A 20,945-nucleotide genomic window follows, 5' to 3' on the forward strand; every position below is an offset into this window, starting at 1 on the left:
TGCTTTTAGGAAACAGCCCTAAAGCACAAGAGATTTACGGCACATTGTACTCTTCACTTTAAGGAGGAGACTCAAAGAATTGGAGAGGTCTCAGTTGTTGGGCAGGTGGTGCTGCTGAGTAAATGATGTGTAGCTCCTGAAAATGCAGAAGGGGACAGGAGAGGAGTGGCAGTGCCTGTCCACTGTGGGGACCTCAGGCCGCACAAGAGCCCAGCTGTGGAACCCTCCCTGCCCCACCCTGTCCCCCACACAGGCAAACCCCCTCCCCCGCTCTCACTCACCCATACACTCCGAGGGAAAGGACTGGAAGAGGGACGCCATGTGTTATGGGCTATCATGGTAGAAGGTAGAAGGAATGTGTCTTCCTTTCTTCATATTTACATCACTCTTTTGCTACCAAAACGTAATCTGGCTGAAACCTTAGAGAACTTTTAAATTACCTGATATGTTTGTAATAAAGAGGAAGATTTAATATGCAGTCTTAATATTTTTATAACATGCACATTAGGATCATTGAAACCTGGCCTATCCAGGAAAATGAAAGATTTTGAAGGTGTCTCCTGGACCCAGAGATTTCTGGCTCCTGGGTCACACTTACAAAAGGGAAGCCTATCCCAGATCATGAAAACATTTCATTTTGGGGCTTCACATGCGCAGTATTGTATCAGCAATATTCCTTTGTAGTAAAGTGGGGTTTTTTTTGTTTCTGTTTTTGTGTTTCTGTGTTTGTTTGTTTTTTAAGAGAAAAAAACCTGAAAAAAAAAATGAATCACTCATAGGTTACGTAGCTAGATACAAAAAGGCCACACTGCCTGATCCCACACACATGAAAACCCAGAAGAAGTAACTCACAGAGGCGGAGACGAGAGGGGAGCCGTGGCTACAGGGACTGGGCTGAGGGAATGAGCAGTATCTGACGAGTGGCACGGGAGTGTCTGGGAGGGAAATATTGTAGAAGGACAGGCTGTGAAACACTGTGTACCTAATGACACCTGGAGGTACAATTTAAAAGGATCAGAGTAAAATTCCATGAAAACTCAATTTATCCTTTATTTATAGACCAGAACGTATTAAGCTATGAAATAGGTGCATGAACAACGCAAAAATTAGAAACACTGGAATGACAGGGGAGGGGAAGCCATCCTTTGGGGATTCAGCGAGCAGGAACGGCTGCTCCGGGGCCGGGGCCGAGGCCGGATGCTCCACTGAGAGAGGTGGTAGGCGGCGCCCTTCGGCAAGCCCGATAACTGGTGCTGTAGCCTGCTTGGACTCTGGGGCTGCCAGAGGTGCAGGTGGCTCTTGTAGCTGCTGACAGGGAGTCAGAGCTCTGTGTATATCCTCCGCTGGCTCTGACAAGGCAAGTGACATCAGGGGCCCTTCAGGGACCTCCATAGTTAGTGCCGCGGCGTGCGCGGGCACCGGGGCTGCCAAAGGTGCAGGTGGGTCTTCAAGCTCCCGACAGGGAGTCAGAGCGCTGAGTATATCCTGCCGTGGCTCTGAAATGGGAGCTGTCATCACGCGCTCTTCAGGGACCTCCATGGCTGGTGCCGGAGCCTGCTCAGGCTCCCGCGCTGTCAAAGGTGCAGGTGACTCTTCTTGCACCTGAGAGAGGGTCAGCGCCCTGAGTATATCCTCTGTTGGCTCTGATATGGGACGTGGCCTAAGGGGCTCCTCAGGGACCTCCGTAGCTGGTGCTGCAGGCTGCTCGGGTTCTGGTGCTGCCAAGGGCGGAGGTGGCTCTTGGAGCTCCTGACAGGGAGTCAGAGCAGTGAGTATGTCCTGCGCCGGCTCCGACAGGGCAGGTGGCATCAGGGGCCCTTCAGGGACCTCCATAGTTGGTGCTGCAGCGTGTGTGGGCGCCGTGGCTGCAAAAAGTGCAGGTCGGTCTTCAAGCTCTTCACAGGGAGTCAGAGCTGTGAGTATATCATCTGTTGGCTGTGACATGAGACGTGGCCTACAGGGCTCTTCAGGGACCTCCGAAGGTGGTGCTGCAGGCTGCTCGGGCTCCGGCGCAGCCAAGGCCGGAGGTGGCTCTTGGAGCTGCTGACAGGGGGTCAGAGCTCTGTGTACATCCTCCGCTGGCTCAGACATGGCAAGCGGCATCAGGGGCCCTTCAGGGACCTCCAGAGCTAGTGCTGCAGCGTGCGCGGGCGCCGGGGCTGCAAAAGGTGCAGGTGACTCTTCTAGCTCCCGACAGAGAGTCCGAGTTGTGAGTATAGCCTCCGCTGGCTCTGACATGTCACGTGGCCAAAGGGGCTCTTCAGGGACCTGCATAGCTAGGACTGGAGCCAGCTCGGGCTCCGGGGCTGCCAAGGGCGCAGGTGGCTCTTGGAGCTTCTGACAGGGAGTCAGAGCTGTTTGCATCTCCTGCGCCGTCTTCGACAGGGCAGGTGGCATCAGGGGCCTTTCAGGGACCTCCATAGCTGGAGCTGGAGCCTGCTCGGGCTCTGGGGCTGCCATAGATGCCAGTGGCTCTTGCAGCTCCTGACCGTTCGTCAGAGCTGTGAGTGTATCCTCCGCTTCCTCTGACATGGCAAGTGGCATCGGGGGCCCTTCAGGGACCTCCACAGTTGGCGCTGCAGCGTGCGTGGGCGCCGGGGCTGCGAAAAGTGCCGGTCGGTCTTCAAGCTCCTGACAGGGAGTCAGAGCTGGGAGTATATCATCTGTGGGCTGTGACATGAGACGTGGCCCAAGGGGCTCTTCAGGGACCTCCGAAGCTGGTGCTGCAGGCTGCTCGGGCTCCGGTGCTGCCAAGGGCGGAGGTGGCTCTTGGAGCTCCTGACAGGGAGTCAGAGCAGTGAGCATGTCCTGCGCCGGCTCCGACAGGGCAGGTGGCATCAGGGGCCCTTCAGGGACCTCCATAGTTAGTGTTGCAGCATGCGCGGGCGCTCGGGCCGCGAAAGGTGCAGGTGGGTCTTCAAGATCCTGACATGGTGTCAGAGCTTTGAGTATATCCTGCCGTGGCCCTGAAATGGGAGCTGTCATCACGCGCTCTTCAGCGACCTCCATGGCTGGTGCCGGAGCCTGCTCAGGCTCCCGCACTGTCAAAGGTGCAGGTGACTCTTCTTGCGCCTGAGAGAGGGTCAGAGCCCTGAGTATATCCTCTGTTGGCTCTGATATGGGACGTGGCCTAAGGGGCTCTTCAGGGACCTCCGAAGGTGGTGCTGCAGCGTGTGTGGGCGCCGTGGCTGCAAAAAGTGCAGGTCGGTCTTCAAGCTCTTCACAGGGAGTCAGAGCTGTGAGTATATCCTCTGTTGGCTGTGACATGGGACGTGGCCTAAGGGGCTCTTCAGGGACCTCCGAAGGTGGTGCTGCAGGCTGCTCGGGCTCCGGCGCTGCCAAGGCCGGACGTGGCTCCTGGAGCTCCTGAGAGGGAGTCAGAGCAGTGAGTATGTCCTGCGCCGTCTCCGACAGGGCAGGTGGCATCAGGGTCCCCTCAGGGACCTCCATAGGTAGTGCTGGAGCCTGCTCGGGCTCCAGGGTTTCCAAAGGTGCAGGTGACTCTTGCAGCTCCCGACAGAGAGTCCGAGCTGTGAGTATATCCTGCCGTGGCTCTGAAATGGCAGGTGTCATCACGGGCTCTTCAGGGACCTCCATGGCTGGTGCCGGAGCCTGCTCAGATTCCCGCACTGTCAAAGGTGCAGGTGACCCTTGTAGCACCTGACAGGGAGTCAGAGCTGTGAGTATATCCTCTGTTGGCTGTGACATGGGACGCGGCCTAAGGGGCTCTTCAGGGACCTCCGAAGGTGGTGCTGCAGGCTGCTCGGGCTCCGGCGCTGCCAAGGCCGGGCGTGGCTCCTGGAGCTCCTGAGAGGGAGTCAGAGCAGTGAGTATGTCCTGCGCCGTCTCCGACAGGGCAGGTGGCATCAGGGTCCCCTCAGGGACCTCCATAGGTAGTGCTGGAGCCTGCTCGGGCTCCAGGCTTTCCAAAGGTGCAGGTGACTCTTGTAGCTCCCGACAGAGAGTCCGAGCTGTGAGTATATCCTGCCGTGGCTCTGAAATGGCAGGTGTCATCACGGGCTCTTCAGGGACCTCCATGGCTGGTGCCGGAGCCTGCTCAGATTCCCGCACTGTCAAAGGTGCAGGTGACCTTTCTAGCACCTGACAGAGAGTCAGAGCTGTGAGTATATCCTCCGCTGGGTCTGACATGTCACGTGGCCTGAGGGGCTCTTGAGGGACCTCCATAGCTAGGACTGCAGCCTGCTCGGGCTCCGGGGCTGCCAAGGGCGCAGGTGGCTCTTGGAGCTTCCGACAGGGAGTCAGAGCTGTGAGTATGTCCTGCGCCGGCTCCGACAGGGCAGGTGGCATCAGGGGCCCTTCAGGGACCTCCATAGCTGGAGCAGGAGCCTGCTCGGGCTCTGGGGCTGCCATAGATGCCGGTGGCTCTTGCAGCTCATGACCGTTCGTCAGAGCTGTGAGTGTATCCTCCGCTTCCTCTGACATGGCAAGTGGCATAAGGGACCCTTCAGGGACCTCCAGAGCTAGTGCTGCAGCGTGCGTGGGCGCTGGGGCTGCGAAAGGTGCAGGTGGGTCTTCAAGCTCCTGATAGGGAGTCAGAGCTGTGAGTGTATCCTCTGTTGGCTGTGACATGGGACGCGGCCTAAGGGGCTCTTCAGGGACCTCCGAAGGTGGTGCTGCAGGCTGCTCGGGCTCCGGCGCTGCCAAGGCCGGGCGTGGCTCCTGGAGCTCCTGAGAGGGAGTCAGAGCAGTGAGTATGTCCTGCGCCGTCTCCGACAGGGCAGGTGGCATCAGGGTCCCCTCAGGGACCTCCATAGGTAGTGCTGGAGCCTGCTCGGGCTCCAGGCTTTCCAAAGGTGCAGGTGACTCTTGTAGCTCCCGACAGAGAGTCCGAGCTGTGAGTATATCCTGCCGTGGCTCTGACGTGGGAGGTGTCATCTCGGGCTCTTCAGGGACCTCCGTGGCTGGTGCTGGGGCCTGCTGAGGCTCCTGGCTTTCCAAGGGTGCAGGTGACTCTTGGACGTCCTCACGGTGGATCAGAGCTCTGACCACCAGCTGCACTGGGCCCGACACGGCAGATGACGTCCCTGCTCTTTTGAGTTGCTGAGCTCCAGCAGCAGTGATGGGATTTTCCAGCTCAGGCTCTGAAGCTGCATCAGGCACCACAGTGGGAGCTGGGACTAGCTTTCGGCGCGGTTGCGGATCTCGCTGTGGGGCTGCTGCTGTCGCTCCAAGAAGAGAAAGTATGGTCATCATGATTGTCTTTCCATGTCCCTTCCAAATGAAGGCAACTTTGCCCACCACTCAGTATTGTCTAAGAACCCGTCCCTGGGTGGTCTCCCCAAACTGTAGCCCATGGGGACAGTGATCTGAGACCACTCCTTGCTCCCAGCCACACTGCAGTCTGTGGAGGCTTGCTCTGTGTGGCCCACTCTCTCCCCTCCACAGGCCTCCATCAGTCACCCCCAGTCCTCCTCACCCCCAGCCTCCGGCTCAGCGGGCTCGAGGTGTCGCAGCCGAGAGAGGAGGAGCCAGGCACGTTGCTCCAGGTCTGAGCCTGGCACGAGGAACCCTACGTATGCCAGTAGTGTCTTTAGGCAGGGAAATTCTGGGGGCTGGAAGAAATCTTCAGGGTAGTGGTCCAGCCAGGTGCCCAGGATGGAGGAGATGGCCCTGGGGACAGACAGGTGGGCAGAGGAGTCAGAGGACAGGGCACCTCCCACGCGGATGCCCCAGGGAGCCCCTGTCGGAACCTGGGCCCCTGGGTCCCCGGCTCCTGGCTGTCAGAGCCCATTCCTACTCCATGTCCACCTGTGATGTGGCAGAGCTGCCTGAGGCAGGCCTGGTCACTGAGGAGGGGCTGGCCCAAAGCCTCTGTGAGTGGGAGTCCTTGACCCCTGGTGTGACCATTTCTGTCCTCCAAGCGGAAGCTGGACACCCTGCTCAGTCTCCCTGCCCACTTGCCGCGTGACTTGCACTGCATGTGGGCAGGGAGGGGTGGCGTGTCTGGCGTGGCCATTGCTGTGACTATCCAATCAAGGAGGGAACTAAGGGACTCTGTCCCATCCCTGGCCTTCCCAGGACCCTCCCGATACCTCCCACTCCCCCTCCCGTGCCTACGTGCTGCCTCGTTCAGTAGGTGCCAGGAGAGGGTGTCCTTGCGTGGACACTAATCTCCCACTGGCTGGGGGACGTCCAGTCCCCGAGCCCTCCCTGGGTCTCCTGAGTACCTGCTGAGCACCCAGTGTCGACGTTCCACCAGATGTGTGGAAGCCACGCCCTTTGTTCTGGGTCCCAGGATTAGGGTAGAGACAGGGCTGAGAGGCGGCGGGGATGGGGAATGACTCTGTTAGGGGCTGAGGCTGCCCTCCAGCCCGCTCTGCTCTCCCACAGTGCCCACACCCCACCCAGGGCTCTCCAGGCCCCCTTTCCTCTTCTGCAGAAGCAGCCCTCAGACCTGGACCCTCTCACAGGAATGGCAGATGTGTGGGATGAGGGTCCAGCAGCCCCCAGATCACAGTCCCCTCGCTGCCCTCTCGAAGAAGGAAGGGCCCTGTGCATTAGCCAAAGCTCACTCACGTGCCCCGCTGCTCCTGGTCTCCGCCGATCTCGTCCCAGGAAGAGAGGACGCATCCGTAGCTAGAGGAGGCCGGAGGGGTGGTGGGGGGATCGCATGAAATGCCCTGTGAACCCTCCCTCTCATCATATCTAGTGTCCCTGTCTGACTGCCGACTAGAATGGAGCCCTGGGGTGCTCCCGGGTGCTGTCTGCTGTGTGCGTGGGATCACAGTCAGCGCCCAGGGAAGCGTCTGCAGGTCTGCACCTAGAAGGGCATCCATCCTTTATGCTCGATGAATGAAAGGGCCCCCACCAGCCCCATCCCAGAGAGCTGAGTGGGCCTGGGGCCCCCTGCTCATGCCCGGGCATGCCTGCTCTGGTCTCACCCAGGACACAGACCCCCAGATGGAGTGTCAGATGTCCTTTTCCAAGGGGAAAAGAGCCCAGCTCAAGACCGTGGTGACGGTGAGGGCTGAGGCAGAGGCTTCTTCATGGGGAGCGGGACGATGATCCACGAGCACGACCACAGCCCCCGTAGCGGACCTTTCCACAGGGCCAGGCGCCCAGGTGTCCTTACCCTCCAGGACCCCACTGAGTCCCTGTAATAACTCTGCCCCAGTCCGAGGAGCCCACTGAGGCTCCGCGAGGTTGGGTGGCATTCCCCAGACTCCCAGGCAGGAGGTGGGCAGATCCCACTGGGCTGTGGAGGGGCAGGGTGCTCACCTTGTCACCAGCTGGTCCAGCACCTCCTGGGTGGTAGCGTAAGCTCTGTATGTGGCCAGGAACATGGAGACGTAGCTGAGGTCTCCGTCTAGGAAGGCGGGCAGCAGGTGTTCTACTCGCTTCTTCAGCAGCTCTGCCCGTTGGGGCCGCACCACGCAGGTCCCATTGCTCTTCACGGTTGAGGCCTTTCTAGCCTGAGGTGGGACAGGGGAGACATGCGGTCTTCACTGCGGTCACCAGGAGGGTTGGGGTTTGGAGCCCAGAGCAAACCCCCAGGCTCTCGGTGACGTAGGCAAAGAGGTGGGACAGGAGGGCCCACAGTAGACAAAAGGAGCAAGGTGCCTGGCTGGTTCCGTGGGTTCAGGGTCCGCCTCTTGGTTTCGGCTGAGCTCCTGATGCGCGCGTCCTGAGATCGAGTCCGTCGTCAGGCTTCGCACTTAGGGCAGGGTCTGCTTGAGGATCCTGTCTCTCCCTCTGTGTCTCCAACCCCCGTCTCTGTCTCTGTCTCTGTCTCTGTCTGTCTGTCTCTCAAAAACATAACTCGTGCAATCTCTTTAGGGAAAAAGGAGAATGGCAACAATACGGGGATGTGAGGTGGGGGGTGTGTGAATGGACGTCGGTATCTCAGGTCAGATCGTTAGCTGAGTATTGACAGCCGCTCCCTGCACTAACGGCATCGTCCCTGTGATTTCTGACGATGTATGTGAGGCTTGAGACCACAGAGACTGTTTCATGGGTGGGGGTGCTCGGGATTTTAGGGCACGTAGGATGTTCCGTGCAGCGCTGTGAGTTGGCAACAGAAGGGAATCACATGAACGTCCTGCCTCTGTGAAGGGCTCAGTGGCTGCGGTAACTGATGGGCCTTCTGGAATGTTGTGCAGCACAAGGAGGCGCCTGCTCCGGACCCTGGAGGGGCCCCAGGGATGGGTTCCTTCACAACCAAAGGGCAGAGCAATAGGCATAGTACCATGAGCCCCAGGCCCCGTTGGGGAAAAGTCTCCCAGCTCAGCAGGATCTCGAGCAAGGGATGAGAGGTGGTTTAAGGTGGCTTTTCTGATATTCGTACAGATATGTGGATAGGGACTGTGCATGGGGCCAAGGCCGTTGGCAGGGCCCTGAGGGCAGGTTTGGGGAGGAGATGGGGATCCAGGTTCACATGGGAGCAGGAGTCCAGGAGGGAGCCCCGAGGAGCCCAGAGGCTGGTTTCTGGGATCTGGGTCCCTTTGTGCCGCATCGGTGCCCTGGGTGCTGGGTCCCTCCGGCACCTCCACTCACCCTGAGCCAGCGCTGGACTTTGTTGGCAGTAGGGGACTCCTTCCTGTCCTTTTGGGAGGTGGGGCAGGGGATCCCATCGTTCAGCTCCTGCCCTGTCTCCTGTGTGGAGCTCTGTAAAGACAGTGCCCGGCAGCCAGGCGGGAGGCCTCGGAGGTCTGTCTGGCTGCCTTTGCTGGTCCTCAGACCCAGGGGACTCCCTTGCAGACCCACCACACCCCAGGATGCACGCAGCTCCACCATGGAGAGAAAAGTGACACAGCTCGAGGGCCTTGGATTCACTCTGGCCCTGGTGAGAGGCACCTCAGGAATCCTCTTTCCACCCTGCCCACCGTGGCATCGGTGTGACCATGAAGGCATCCCCAGGGTATCCACTGCCCTGCAACCTCCTCCAGCCCAGGGCGGGACCTCCCCCACATACCCCTCTTTCCCTGAAACTGGGGGGATGGGGCTGCCCAGGGATGGCTCGGAGAGGTGGCCTGGCCTGGCCTGGCCTAGGCGGCTCGGTATTACCTTCCGGCACCTCCTGGCAAAGGCCCTGCGGCGTCGGGGGCAGGGGTTGAGCCAGTGTCTGCAGCAGGTGAAAAGTCCCTCAGCCCGGGGTTTCTGGAAGCCAGAGCCCCGGAAAATGGGCACGCAGCAAGAGAACATCTTTCGCTATCGAATGTCTCCGGCCAAGTGAGCCTGATACGGGACCGCACTAGAATGTGGGTGCCTGGTGACCGGGGTTCCAAGTTCTGTGGGGGTCGGTTATCAGGGAAGTGACTTCACTTCCTGGGATCCCCTCCCCGAGTGCACACCTGGACTAGCACCTACACAAACAGTGCTCTGGGCTGCCGACTGCTCATCCCCTTTCTGCGTGCCATGCCACATGCGTACCCAGTGACACCAACACAACCCTCTCCACAGGCCCTAGGGAAGGTCTGGGTGCAGCCAGGGCCCCAGCTTAGAAACACCCCGGGCTCTGACGCAAGTCTCCATCTTCCCTGTTGGGGACCCCGGAGAAGCCGTTGTGCCCGTCAGGGATGGTCTGTGTCTTGCCTGTGCGATAGGGATTTTTCCAGCGGACTTCTTGCGGAAGTCCACAGGCACAGGTGGGATACCATCTAAGAAATTGGGGGAGTGGTGTCCCACGTAGGGAATACCTGCCACCACATTTTCTTCCTTTCTCACCTTCTCTGAGTCTGTAGCTCCTCCGATGCCACCCGCAGTCCCTATTGTGTTGTGTGTGTATCTGTGCACATGTGTGGGCCCCAATACTCGTATTGTGCAGGCCCAGAAGATGAGAGTCCCACCTAGGGGTGGATGGGAAATAGCTTTCCCAGGTCTTAGGCTTTCTAATTTCCAAGGCAAACCCTGCAGAAGGCATTGGAGCCTTGGCTTAGAGGGGCTGAGCCCACCCTTACCCCTAGACGCTGCCAGTCGTGTGTCACGAGCCATCCCTCCTTTCCTCTGGGTGTCCTGCGGGCAGGGGTGCCGTCAGTGGGTTGCCCTGGCCTGGGCTCCTCCTCAGACGGGTACGTGCTGGGATGCCTCCTGCCTGGGATGTCGATGCTTCTTCTCACCCCCATACCATCTCCAGGTCTACAGCCAGTTCCAAAACACAACCTCTTCCCGAGCTCCCAGTGAGTAGCTAGGTTCAGCCACGGCCCCACCGTTGAGGACACTCGGACAGCTGGGTTCAGGCCTGGTTCTGCCTTCTTACCAGTCTGTGATTCTGGGCAACGCACGGACCCTGCTGGGGTCTTCCCCTTGTTGCAGAGGCTGTCTCTTACGTAACTGGTTTTCTTTCATTTGAAAGATTTTCTGTGTTGGTTTGAGAGACAGAGTGTGGGGGGTGGGGAGAATAGAGGGAGAGGGGAGACAGAATCTCAAGCCGACTCTGTGCTGAGTGTGATGCCCAATGCTGGTCTTGATCCCAAGACCCTGAGTTCGTGACCCGAGTCCAGATCACGAGTCGGAGGCGTAAGCAACTGAGCCACCCAGGCGCCCTGGCAAAAGAACACTTTCGATATATTTCCAGGCAATGCAGGGAAGTGACTAGTGCAAGGGGGAAGACAAACATGAGGGACTCTGCATTTCCCTAACTTACTGCCTAAAGAGATTTCATTTCTAGTCTACGGGTCAGGAATGTAGAACACAGGCGAAGCTCAGCCATTTCCATGAGTTGGAGACAGCAAGGTGGAAGTTTGGAGAAGTCAATATGGCTGTGGTTTACAGTACAGAATACTGAGGAGAGCTGCACAGAGAAAGAGGACCTCAGAAAGCCATCTAGGATCACTTTTGAGTTTTCATAGCATTCCGCAGTAGGGCACATGTGTGAGGAACGTAGGTGGTGTGGGGAAAATAATAGCGCAGGGGAAGCAGAGAGGAAAATGTCACTAGCCTTCACACACAATCAGGAAAAGTCTGTGCTACCGGCAGCAGGCAGAGTGGAAAACCTCGTAATTCGTGGGACATTGCAAAGAGAGCTCAGAATACCAACAGAACAGTAGCAAAATACATTGAAGACTACTGTGATACCACCTAACAAACCTTTGGAAAGCTAGTCTGGAAGGATAAAATAGTTTTCCAGGAACCTCCCCATCAGAACAATCCTCAAGGGTATGTGTAGAAATATAAGCCATAGTTAATATCTAACAATTAACATTCACGATAGCTGCCTTCCAACAAAAGATTACCAGGATGCAAAGAGGGAGAAAAGTTCACCTCGTACTGAGGAGAAAGATTAAACAATAGAAACCTACCCAGAAATGAAAAAGACGATGGAAGTATTGCCCATGGACATTCAAACCACCGTTAGAAAGAGGTTTTATATACGTAAGAATGTACACAAAGGATGAAGTGAAACAGAGATATAGAAAATATGAAAACAAGGAAAACCCAACTTCTGGAGCTGAACAGTAGCACGTCTAAGATGAAAAATGTAGTAGATGGCCTTTCCTTCACGTTAGACACTAAATAGCAGAGAGAGAGAGAGAGAGAGAGAGAGAGAGGGAGAGAACGTGAATGTATGATCATTGCAGTTGTCCAGAATAAAGCAGAGAAAAGGAAGGGTGCAAACCACGCCCTGCACACAAACACTAGAGTATGTGTGAGCTTTGTAGCAATTTCACGTGGCCTGGTAGATAAGAAATTGGCTGAGGTACAGAAAAAAACTGTTTGAAGAAGTAATGTCTGATTATTATCTGAATTGTATGAACCCTCTCCACCCAGAGATTCAAGAATTCAGGAATCCAGCCAACAAAACCCCCAAACATAAAGATCATGAAAAAAACCCTCCTTATCAACCTACATCCCAATAAAATTGCTTCAGACCAATGATAAAGAAAAAATCTAAAAAGCAGATGGAGATGAGTCCATTGCGTTACCTGTCACGTCCCTAATTCTGTAGATGGTCTCTGTTTCTTTCTGGTCTGTGGTACTCTTGGAGTGTCTCTTCACTTACAGGATCCCCCTTCCTTTTTCTTGCAGGGTGGTTTCGCGGCCAAATCCTTTGAGTTCCTTTCTGTCCTGGAAGCTCTTTATCTCTGCTCCTATTCGGAATGCCTCCTTGCTGGGTAAAGTATTCTTGGCTGCATGTTTTTCTCATTTAGTACCCTGACTCGATCACGCCAGCCCTTTCTGGGGTGCCAGCTCTCTGTGGATAGGTATGTGGCTAGAAGACCCTCTTGTCTCAAGCTGCTTTCAGGATTTTCTCTTTGTGTCTGAAATTGCAAACGTCACTGTATATGTTAGGGTGTTCCTCTATTCCTGTGGATTTGGGGAAGAGTCCTCTCTACCTCTTGGACTTGAATGCCCGTTTCCCTCCCAGATTGGGGAAGTTCTCAGCTACGATCTACACAGACAGATCTTCTGTCCCTCTGTGTCTTCTCCCTCGGGGCCAGAAGTAATTCCAATATTGTTTCCTTTTGTGGCATCACTGATTTTTCGATTCCTCCACCCATGGTCCATTCGTTGGCTTTCTCTCTTTTCCTCGGCTTCCTTCCTTTCCGTCAGCTTGTCTTTGGTGTCCCTGACTCTGTCTTCTGCCTCATTGACCCTGGCCGTTAGAGCGTCCACATGCAATGTAGACTGCATCTCAGTTAGAGCCTTTGGAATTTGGGCCTGATTCGATTTCATTTCTGCACTATGAGAGTCTCTCGTGTCATTTAGACTTTTTTTCAAGCCCAGCTAGCAACTCTGTAATTGTCATCCTGAGTTCCAGCTCTGACATCTTACTTAAAACCGTATGCGTTAGATCAGTGGCAGAGAGGGTTACCTCTGGCTCTTTCTTTTGCCGTGAATCCCTCCCTCTAGTCACTTTCCCCGGAGAAGAATGGATGGGGGAGAGAGAGATTAGGATCTCACAGGGTGGACAAAACAGGGTGAGCCACTTCGTCCCGAATGTCTGTTGGTCTGTGTGTTGGAAGTCACTAAATCCCAAAATGGTAAAGAAAGCCAAACTCATATATACACAGAAATCAAATTGAATATAGCGACAGAAATCCAAAAATGAAGAATGTGTGTATAAAATGTCAATGTAAAAAATGAAAGTTAAGAAAAGATTGAAAAATGAAGAGTCGCTAAAAGAAAAAGAAAAAGTAGTTGGAAAGGGAAAAAAGACAAAAAAAAAAAAAAAAACGAAATGGAAAATGTTGAATGGAGAGAGAAATGAATGATGAGAAAAAGCCTCGAGCTCTAGGTGCTATTTTCCCCTAGCGCTGGAGTTTGGCCGTCCTCTTTGGTCTGTAAACTTGCTGTTCACTTGTTGTTTCACCTCGTATTCGGGGGGCAGGGGCCTAGTGCCCTGTTTCGCAGGTGTTTTTGCCTGGACGGGGATGCACTGCCCCTTGCCAGGGGGCCCGGTGGGGCTCAGGGTCAGCGGGTTGCTCTGTGTGCCTTGCGTTCCCAGAGGGCTTTCCCCGCCTCTTGAGAGGGTGAGAATAAAAACGGCCGCCCGCATCTGTAGGCGCGGAGGTGTGATGCTGTTGTGCGCCAAGTTGTGTAGACGTCTGCGGTGCTCCCCACACCAAAGCTCCTGAGGGAAGGCGGAGGGTCACAGCATTCCTGTCCTTTGCAGGGCTCCCAGACGGAGAGCTTCTGATCAAGTGGACTCCCCGTCAAGTGACTTGGTGCGAGGAGAGGGATCTCTCCCTTCTCCTCACTTGGGTCTCGAGCAGGAAGCGTAGGCACTGCTCTCACAACAACTGAACCGGAGGGTTATCGGGAATTGGGGCTGGCAGGGGCAGGGGGTCGCTGCTGGAGGAGCCTGAGGGGTGTGGAGGGGCTATGCCCAGTGCCAAAGCCGCCGGTTGAGGCTCTGTCCATCCTGCAGCTTCCATGAGCACCCAGTGTGCTTTGGAAATGAGGAGGTCGTGGAATATAGGTGAGGTTCAGTGGGGTGGAACCCGGAGCCGACGACCAGGAGAGAATTCTTGAGACGTCTTTGGTGCAAAACTGGTGGTTTATGACAGGACCCGTGGCAGAAAGAGCTGCTGCTCTGGCTTGTGAGGGGTGACTGATGATAAGACTATGGGGTTGGGGGAAGGGAAGGAAAAAGGGAGGTTGAGATAATACTTGCATATGTTAAAGAAGACTCCCAAGGTACAGAGGCCTTGCCATTGTCTAGGGAAGGTGGTTTTGCCCTCTAGCAAGGCATGAACATTAAGACGGTTGGGAACTTCCTGGAGGCTGCAGACTAGAAGGACATTTCATTGTATCTACTTTCCCTTCAGGAAGCTAAGTAACTGATAGAAAGGCTTGGTTCTTGGAAAGTGCTAAGACATTGGGAAACTGAGGGAGACTTAAGTCTTGCAGGATTGTGGTGTCTATAGGTGAACTATTTCTTTGCCCTTTAGGGCAGCCGGGAGTGCCTGAGGAATGTCACGTCCACCCCATGGTGGGGGGTGGGGGTGGGGTGTCAGTTCCGGCTTTGTCCTCAGCTAGCCTTCTCTTGCCTCCTCAGTAAAGGTCCCTCCTGTTCACAGAGGTTCAAGCAGTTCTCGCTGTTGCCACCTAGTGGACATATGGATGAACACATTCAGGTCATGTCTGTGACTCCCTGAGCTGAGCGGCCCTGAGAGGTTGGTTCCTTCCTGCGAGGAGAGGGCCCAAAAAGGATGGACCCGGAGCAAGCAGACAAGTGTGGCCCGGCCGACGCCCCTCTGCTGGCCTGGAAGCAGGACCCGGTTGCTCTACTTAGAAGCTGAGTTCTAGAGCAAGAGGGGCTGGAGTGGCTGGGGTGTGTCCCGGGACGGGGTCTGGATGAGGGGTGTTCCAGGACGGGGGTGGGGGGGGTGGGGGGGCAGGGCTGCTTGTGGAGGGAGGATCCATGAGGGCGGTATGGACAGGCTCTTCCGTGCTCCATGGGTCCCGCCCAGGTAGCCTGATGGCCTCACTGCTGGCTTGTCTTCCTCGTGATTTCAGGGTTCATCTCTAGTCTCCGGGGACCCTCCTTTCCCGAGCAAGGCTCCACGGAAAGAAAGAGAGTATAGCTAGAGGACCCTGCAGCCAATACTCCCAACAGTGGGACTAGCGTGTGTTCCAGAAATTGTGCTTTTAGGAAACAGCCCTAAAGCACAAGAGATTTACGGCACATTGTACTCTTCACTTTAAGGAGGAGACTCAAAGAATTGGAGAGGTCTCAGTTGTTGGGCAGGTGGTGCTGCTGAGTAAATGATGTGTAGCTCCTGAAAATGCAGAAGGGGACAGGAGAGGAGTGGCAGTGCCTGTCCACTGTGGGGACCTCAGGCCGCACAAGAGCCCAGCTGTGGAACCCTCCCTGCCCCACCCTGTCCCCCACACAGGCAAACCCCCTCCCCCGCTCTCACTCACCCATACACTCCGAGGGAAAGGACTGGAAGAGGGACGCCATGTGTTATGGGCTATCATGGTAGAAGGTAGAAGGAATGTGTCTTCCTTTCTTCATATTTACATCACTCTTTTGCTACCAAAACGTAATCTGGCTGAAACCTTAGAGAACTTTTAAATTACCTGATATGTTTGTAATAAAGAGGAAGATTTAATATGCAGTCTTAATATTTTTATAACATGCACATTAGGATCATTGAAACCTGGCCTATCCAGGAAAATGAAAGATTTTGAAGGTGTCTCCTGGACCCAGAGATTTCTGGCTCCTGGGTCACACTTACAAAAGGGAAGCCTATCCCAGATCATGAAAACATTTCATTTTGGGGCTTCACATGCGCAGTATTGTATCAGCAATATTCCTTTGTAGTAAAATGGGGTTTTTTTTGTTTCTGTTTTTGTGTTTCTGTGTTTGTTTGTTTTTTAAGAGAAAAAAACCTGAAAAAAAAAAATGAATCACTCATAGGTTACGTAGCTAGATACAAAAAGGCCACACTGCCTGATCCCACACACATGAAAACCCAGAAGAAGTAACTCACAGAGGCGGAGACGAGAGGGGAGCCGTGGCTACAGGGACCGGGCTGAGGGAATGAGCAGTATCTGACGAGTGGCACGGGAGTGTCTGGGAGGGAAATATTGTAGAAGGACAGGCTGTGAAACACTGTGTACCTAATGACACCTGGAGGTACAATTTAAAAGGATCAGAGTAAAATTCCATGAAAACTCAATTTATCCTTTATTTATAGACCAGAACGTATTAAGCTATGAAATAGGTGCATGAACAACGCAAAAATTAGAAACACTGGAATGACAGGGGAGGGGAAGCCATCCTTTGGGGATTCAGCGAGCAGGAACGGCTGCTCCGGGGCCGGGGCCGAGGCCGGATGCTCCACTGAGAGAGGTGGTAGGCGGCGCCCTTCGGCAAGCCCGATAACTGGTGCCGTAGCCTGCTTGGACTCTGGGGCTGCCAGAGGTGCAGGTGGCTCTTGTAGCTGCTGACAGGGAGTCAGAGCTCTGTGTATATCCTCCGCTGGCTCTGACAAGGCAAGTGACATCAGGGGCCCTTCAGGGACCTCCATAGTTAGTGCCGCAGCGTGCGCGGGCACCGGGGCTGCCAAAGGTGCAGGTGGGTCTTCAAGCTCCCGACAGGGAGTCAGAGCGCTGAGTATATCCTGCCGTGGCTCTGAAATGGGAGCTGTCATCACGCGCTCTTCAGGGACCTCCATGGCTGGTGCCGGAGCCTGCTCAGGCTCCCGCGCTGTCAAAGGTGCAGGTGACTCTTCTTGCACCTGAGAGAGGGTCAGCGCCCTGAGTATATCCTCTGTTGGCTCTGATATGGGACGTGGCCTAAGGGGCTCCTCAGGGACCTCCGTAGCTGGTGCTGCAGGCTGCTCGGGTTCTGGTGCTGCCAAGGGCGGAGGTGGCTCTTGGAGCTCCTGACAGGGAGTCAGAGCAGTGAGTATGTCCTGCGCCGGCTCCGACAGGGCAGGTGGCATCAGGGGCCCTTCAGGGACCTCCATAGTTGGTGCTGCAGCGTGTGTGGGCGCCGTGGCTGCAAAAAGTGCAGGTCGGTCTTCAAGCTCTTCACAGGGAGTCAGAGCTGTGAGTATATCATCTGTTGGCTGTGACATGAGACGTGGCCTACAGGGCTCTTCAGGGACCTCCGAAGGTGGTGCTGCAGGCTGCTCGGGCTCCGGCGCAGCCAAGGCCGGAGGTGGCTCTTGGAGCTGCTGACAGGGGGTCAGAGCTCTGTGTACATCCTCCGCTGGCTCAGACATGGCAAGCGGCATCAGGGGCCCTTCAGGGACCTCCAGAGCTAGTGCTGCAGCGTGCGCGGGCGCCGGGGCTGCAAAAGGTGCAGGTGACTCTTCTAGCTCCCGACAGAGAGTCCGAGTTGTGAGTATAGCCTCCGCTGGCTCTGACATGTCACGTGGCCAAAGGGGCTCTTCAGGGACCTGCATAGCTAGGACTGGAGCCAGCTCGGGCTCCGGGGCTGCCAAGGGCGCAGGTGGCTCTTGGAGCTTCTGACAGGGAGTCAGAGCTGTTTGCATCTCCTGCGCCGTCTTCGACAGGGCAGGTGGCATCAGGGGCCTTTCAGGGACCTCCATAGCTGGAGCTGGAGCCTGCTCGGGCTCTGGGGCTGCCATAGATGCCAGTGGCTCTTGCAGCTCCTGACCGTTCGTCAGAGCTGTGAGTGTATCCTCCGCTTCCTCTGACATGGCAAGTGGCATCGGGGGCCCTTCAGGGACCTCCACAGTTGGCGCTGCAGCGTGCGTGGGCGCCGGGGCTGCGAAAAGTGCCGGTCGGTCTTCAAGCTCCTGACAGGGAGTCAGAGCTGGGAGTATATCATCTGTGGGCTGTGACATGAGACGTGGCCCAAGGGGCTCTTCAGGGACCTCCGAAGCTGGTGCTGCAGGCTGCTCGGGCTCCGGTGCTGCCAAGGGCGGAGGTGGCCCTTGGAGCTCCTGACGGGGACTCAGAGCAGTGAGTATGTCCTGCGCCGGCTCCGACAGGGCAGGTGGCATCAGGGGCCCTTCAGGGACCTCCATAGTTGGTGCTGCAGCGTGTGTGGGCGCCGGGGCTGCGAAAAGTGCAGGTCGGTCTTCAAGCTCTTCACAGGGAGTCAGAGCTGTGAGTATATCATCTGTTGGCTGTGACATGAGACGTGGCCTACGGGGCTCTTCAGGGACCTCCGAATCTGGTGCTGCAGGCTTCTCGGGCTCCGGCGCAGCCAAGGCCGGAGGTGGCTCTTGGAGCTGCTGACGGGGTCAGAGCTCTGTGTACATCCTCCGGTGGCTCAGACATGGCAAGTGGCATCAGGGGCCCTTCGGGGTCCTCCGTAACTAGTGCTGCAGCGTGTGCGGACGCTGGGGCTACGAAAAGTACAGGGCGGTCCTCAAGCTCCTGACAGGGAGTCAGAGCTGTGAGTATATCCTCTGTTGGCTGTGACATGGGACGTGGCCTAAGGGGCTCTTCAGGGACCTCCGAAGGTGGTGCTGCAGGCTGCTCAGGCTCCGGCGCTGCCAAGGCCGGACGTGGCTCCTGGAGCTCCTGAGAGGGAGTCAGAGCAGTGAGTATGTCCTGCGCCGTCTCCGACAGGGCAGGTGGCATCAGGGTCCCCTCAGGGACCTCCATAGGTAGTGCTGGAGCCTGCTCGGGCTCCAGGCTTTCCAAAGTGCAGGTGACTCTTGTAGCTCCCGACAGAGAGTCCGAGCTGTGAGTATATCCTGCCGTGGCTCTGAAATGGCAGGTGTCATCACGGGCTCTTCAGGGACCTCCATGGCTGGTGCCGGAGCCTGCTCAGATTCCCGCACTGTCAAAGGTGCAGGTGACCTTTCTAGCACCTGACAGAGAGTCAGAGCTGTGAGTATATCCTCCGCTGGGTCTGACATGTCATGTGGCCTGAGGCGCTCTTGAGGGACCTCCATAGCTAGGACTGCAGCCTGCTCGGGCTCCGGGGCTGCCAAGGGCGCAGGTGGCTCTTGGAGCTTCTGACAGGGAGTCAGAGCTGTGAGTATGTCCTGCGCCGGCTCCGACAGGGCAGGTGGCATCAGGGGCCCTTCAGGGACCTCCATAGCTGGAGCAGGAGCCTGCTCGGGCTCTGGGGCTGCCATAGATGCCGGTGGCTCTTGCAGCTCCTGACCGTTCGTCTGAGCTGTGAGTGTATCCTCCGCTTCCTCTGACATGGCAAGTGGCATAAGGGACCCTTCAGGGACCTCCAGAGCTAGTGCTGCAGCGTGCGTGGGCGCTGGGGCTGCGAAAGGTGCAGGTGGGTCTTCAAGCTCCTGATAGGGAGTCAGAGCTGTGAGTATATCCTCTGTTGGCTGTGACATGGGACGCGGCCTAAGGGGCTCTTCAGGGACCTCCGAAGGTGGTGCTGCAGGCTGCTTGGGCTCCGGCGCTGCCAAGGCCGGACGTGGCTCCTGGAGCTCCTGAGAGGGAGTCAGAGCAGTGAGTATGTCCTGCGCCGTCTCCGACAGGGCAGGTGGCATCAGGGTCCCCTCAGGGACCTCCATAGGTAGTGCTGGAGCCTGCTCGGGCTCCAGGCTTTCCAAAGGTGCAGGTGACTCTTGTAGCTCCCGACAGAGAGTCAGAGCTGTGAGTATATCCTGCCGTGGCTCTGACGTGGGAGGTGTCATCTCGGGCTCTTCAGGGACCTCCGTGGCTGGTGCTGGGGCCTGCTGAGGCTCCTGGCTTTCCAAGGGTGCAGGTGACTCTTGCACGTCCTCACGGTGGATCAGAGCTCTGACCACCAGCTGCACTGGGCCCGACACGGCAGATGACGTCCCTGCTCTTTAGAGTTGCTGAGCTCCAGCAGCAGTGATGGGATTTTCCAGCTCAGGCTCTGAAGCTGCATCAGGCACCACAGTGGGAGCTGGGACTAGCTTTCGGCGCGGTTGCGGATCTCGCTGTGGGGCTGCTGCTGTCGCTCCAAGAAGAGAAAGTATGGTCATCATGATTGTCTTTCCATGTCCCTTCCAAATGAAGGCAACTTTGCCCACCACTCAGTATTGTCTAAGAACCCATCCCTGGGTGGTCTCCCCAAACTGTAGCCCATGGGGACAGTGATCTGAGACCACTCCTTGCTCCCAGCCACACTGCAGTCTGTGGAGGCTTGCTCTGTGTGGCCCACTCTCTCCCCTCCACAGGCCTCCATCAGTCACCCCCAGTCCTCCTCACCCCCAGCCTCCGGCTCAGTGGGCTCGAGGTGTCGCAGCCGAGAGAGGAGGAGCCAGGCACGTTGCTCCAGGTCTGAGCCTGGCACGAGGAACCCTACGTATGCCAGTAGTGTCTTTAGGCAGGGAAATTCTGGGGGCTGGAAGAAATCTTCAGGGTAGTGGTCCAGCCAGGTGCCCAGGATGGAGGAGATGACCCTGGGGACAGACAGGTGGGCAGAGGAGTCAGAGGACAGGGCACCTCCCACGCGGATGCCCCAGGGAGCCCCTGTCGGAACCTGGGCCCCTGGGTCCCCGGCTCCTGGCTGTCAGAGCCCATTCCTACTCCATGTCCACCTGTGATGTGGCAGAGCTGCCTGAGGCAGGCCTGGTCACTGAGGAGGGGCTGGCCCAAAGCCTCTGTGAGTGGGAGTCCTTGACCCCTGGTGTGACCATTTCTGTCCTCCAAGCGGAAGCTGGACACCCTGCTCAGTCTCCCTGCCCACTTGCCGCGTGACTTGCACTGCATGTGGGCAGGGAGGGGTGGCGTGTCTGGCGTGGTCATTGCTGTGACTATCCAATCAAGGAGGGAACTAAGGGACTCTGTCCCATCCCTGGCCTTCCCAGGACCCTCCCGATACCGCCCACTTCCCCTCCCGTGCCTACGTGCTGCCTCGTTCAGTAGGTGCCAGGAGAGGGTGTCCTTGCGTGGACACTAATCTCCCACTGGCTGGGGGACGTCCAGTCCCCGAGCCCTCCCTGGGTCTCCTGAGTACCTGCTGAGCACCCAGTGTCGACGTTCCACCAGATGTGTGGAAGCCACGCCCTTTGTTCTGGGTCCCAGGATTAGGGTAGAGACAGGGCTGAGAGGCGGCGGGGATGGGGAATGACTCTGTTAGGGGCTGAGGCTGCCCTCCAGCCCGCTCTGCT

The 20,945-nt window shown here is 56.8% G+C and overlaps 1 protein-coding gene across 1 annotated transcript in view; it reads left to right on the forward strand.

Moving 5' to 3' along the window:
• The window catches only part of LOC125282187 (uncharacterized), a 140,466-nt gene that overhangs the window by 21,796 nt on the left and 97,725 nt on the right, over positions 1-20,945 (forward strand). The window contains exon 3 of the mRNA XM_057306420.1: positions 11,986-12,071. The gene's annotated coding sequence lies outside the window, so the exon portion shown is untranslated. The remainder of the gene's footprint in view (positions 1-11,985; positions 12,072-20,945) is intronic.

Source organism: Ursus arctos, unplaced genomic scaffold, assembly GCF_023065955.2.
Source record: "Ursus arctos isolate Adak ecotype North America unplaced genomic scaffold, UrsArc2.0 scaffold_37, whole genome shotgun sequence".
Classification (NCBI taxonomy): Eukaryota; Metazoa; Chordata; class Mammalia; order Carnivora; family Ursidae; genus Ursus; species Ursus arctos.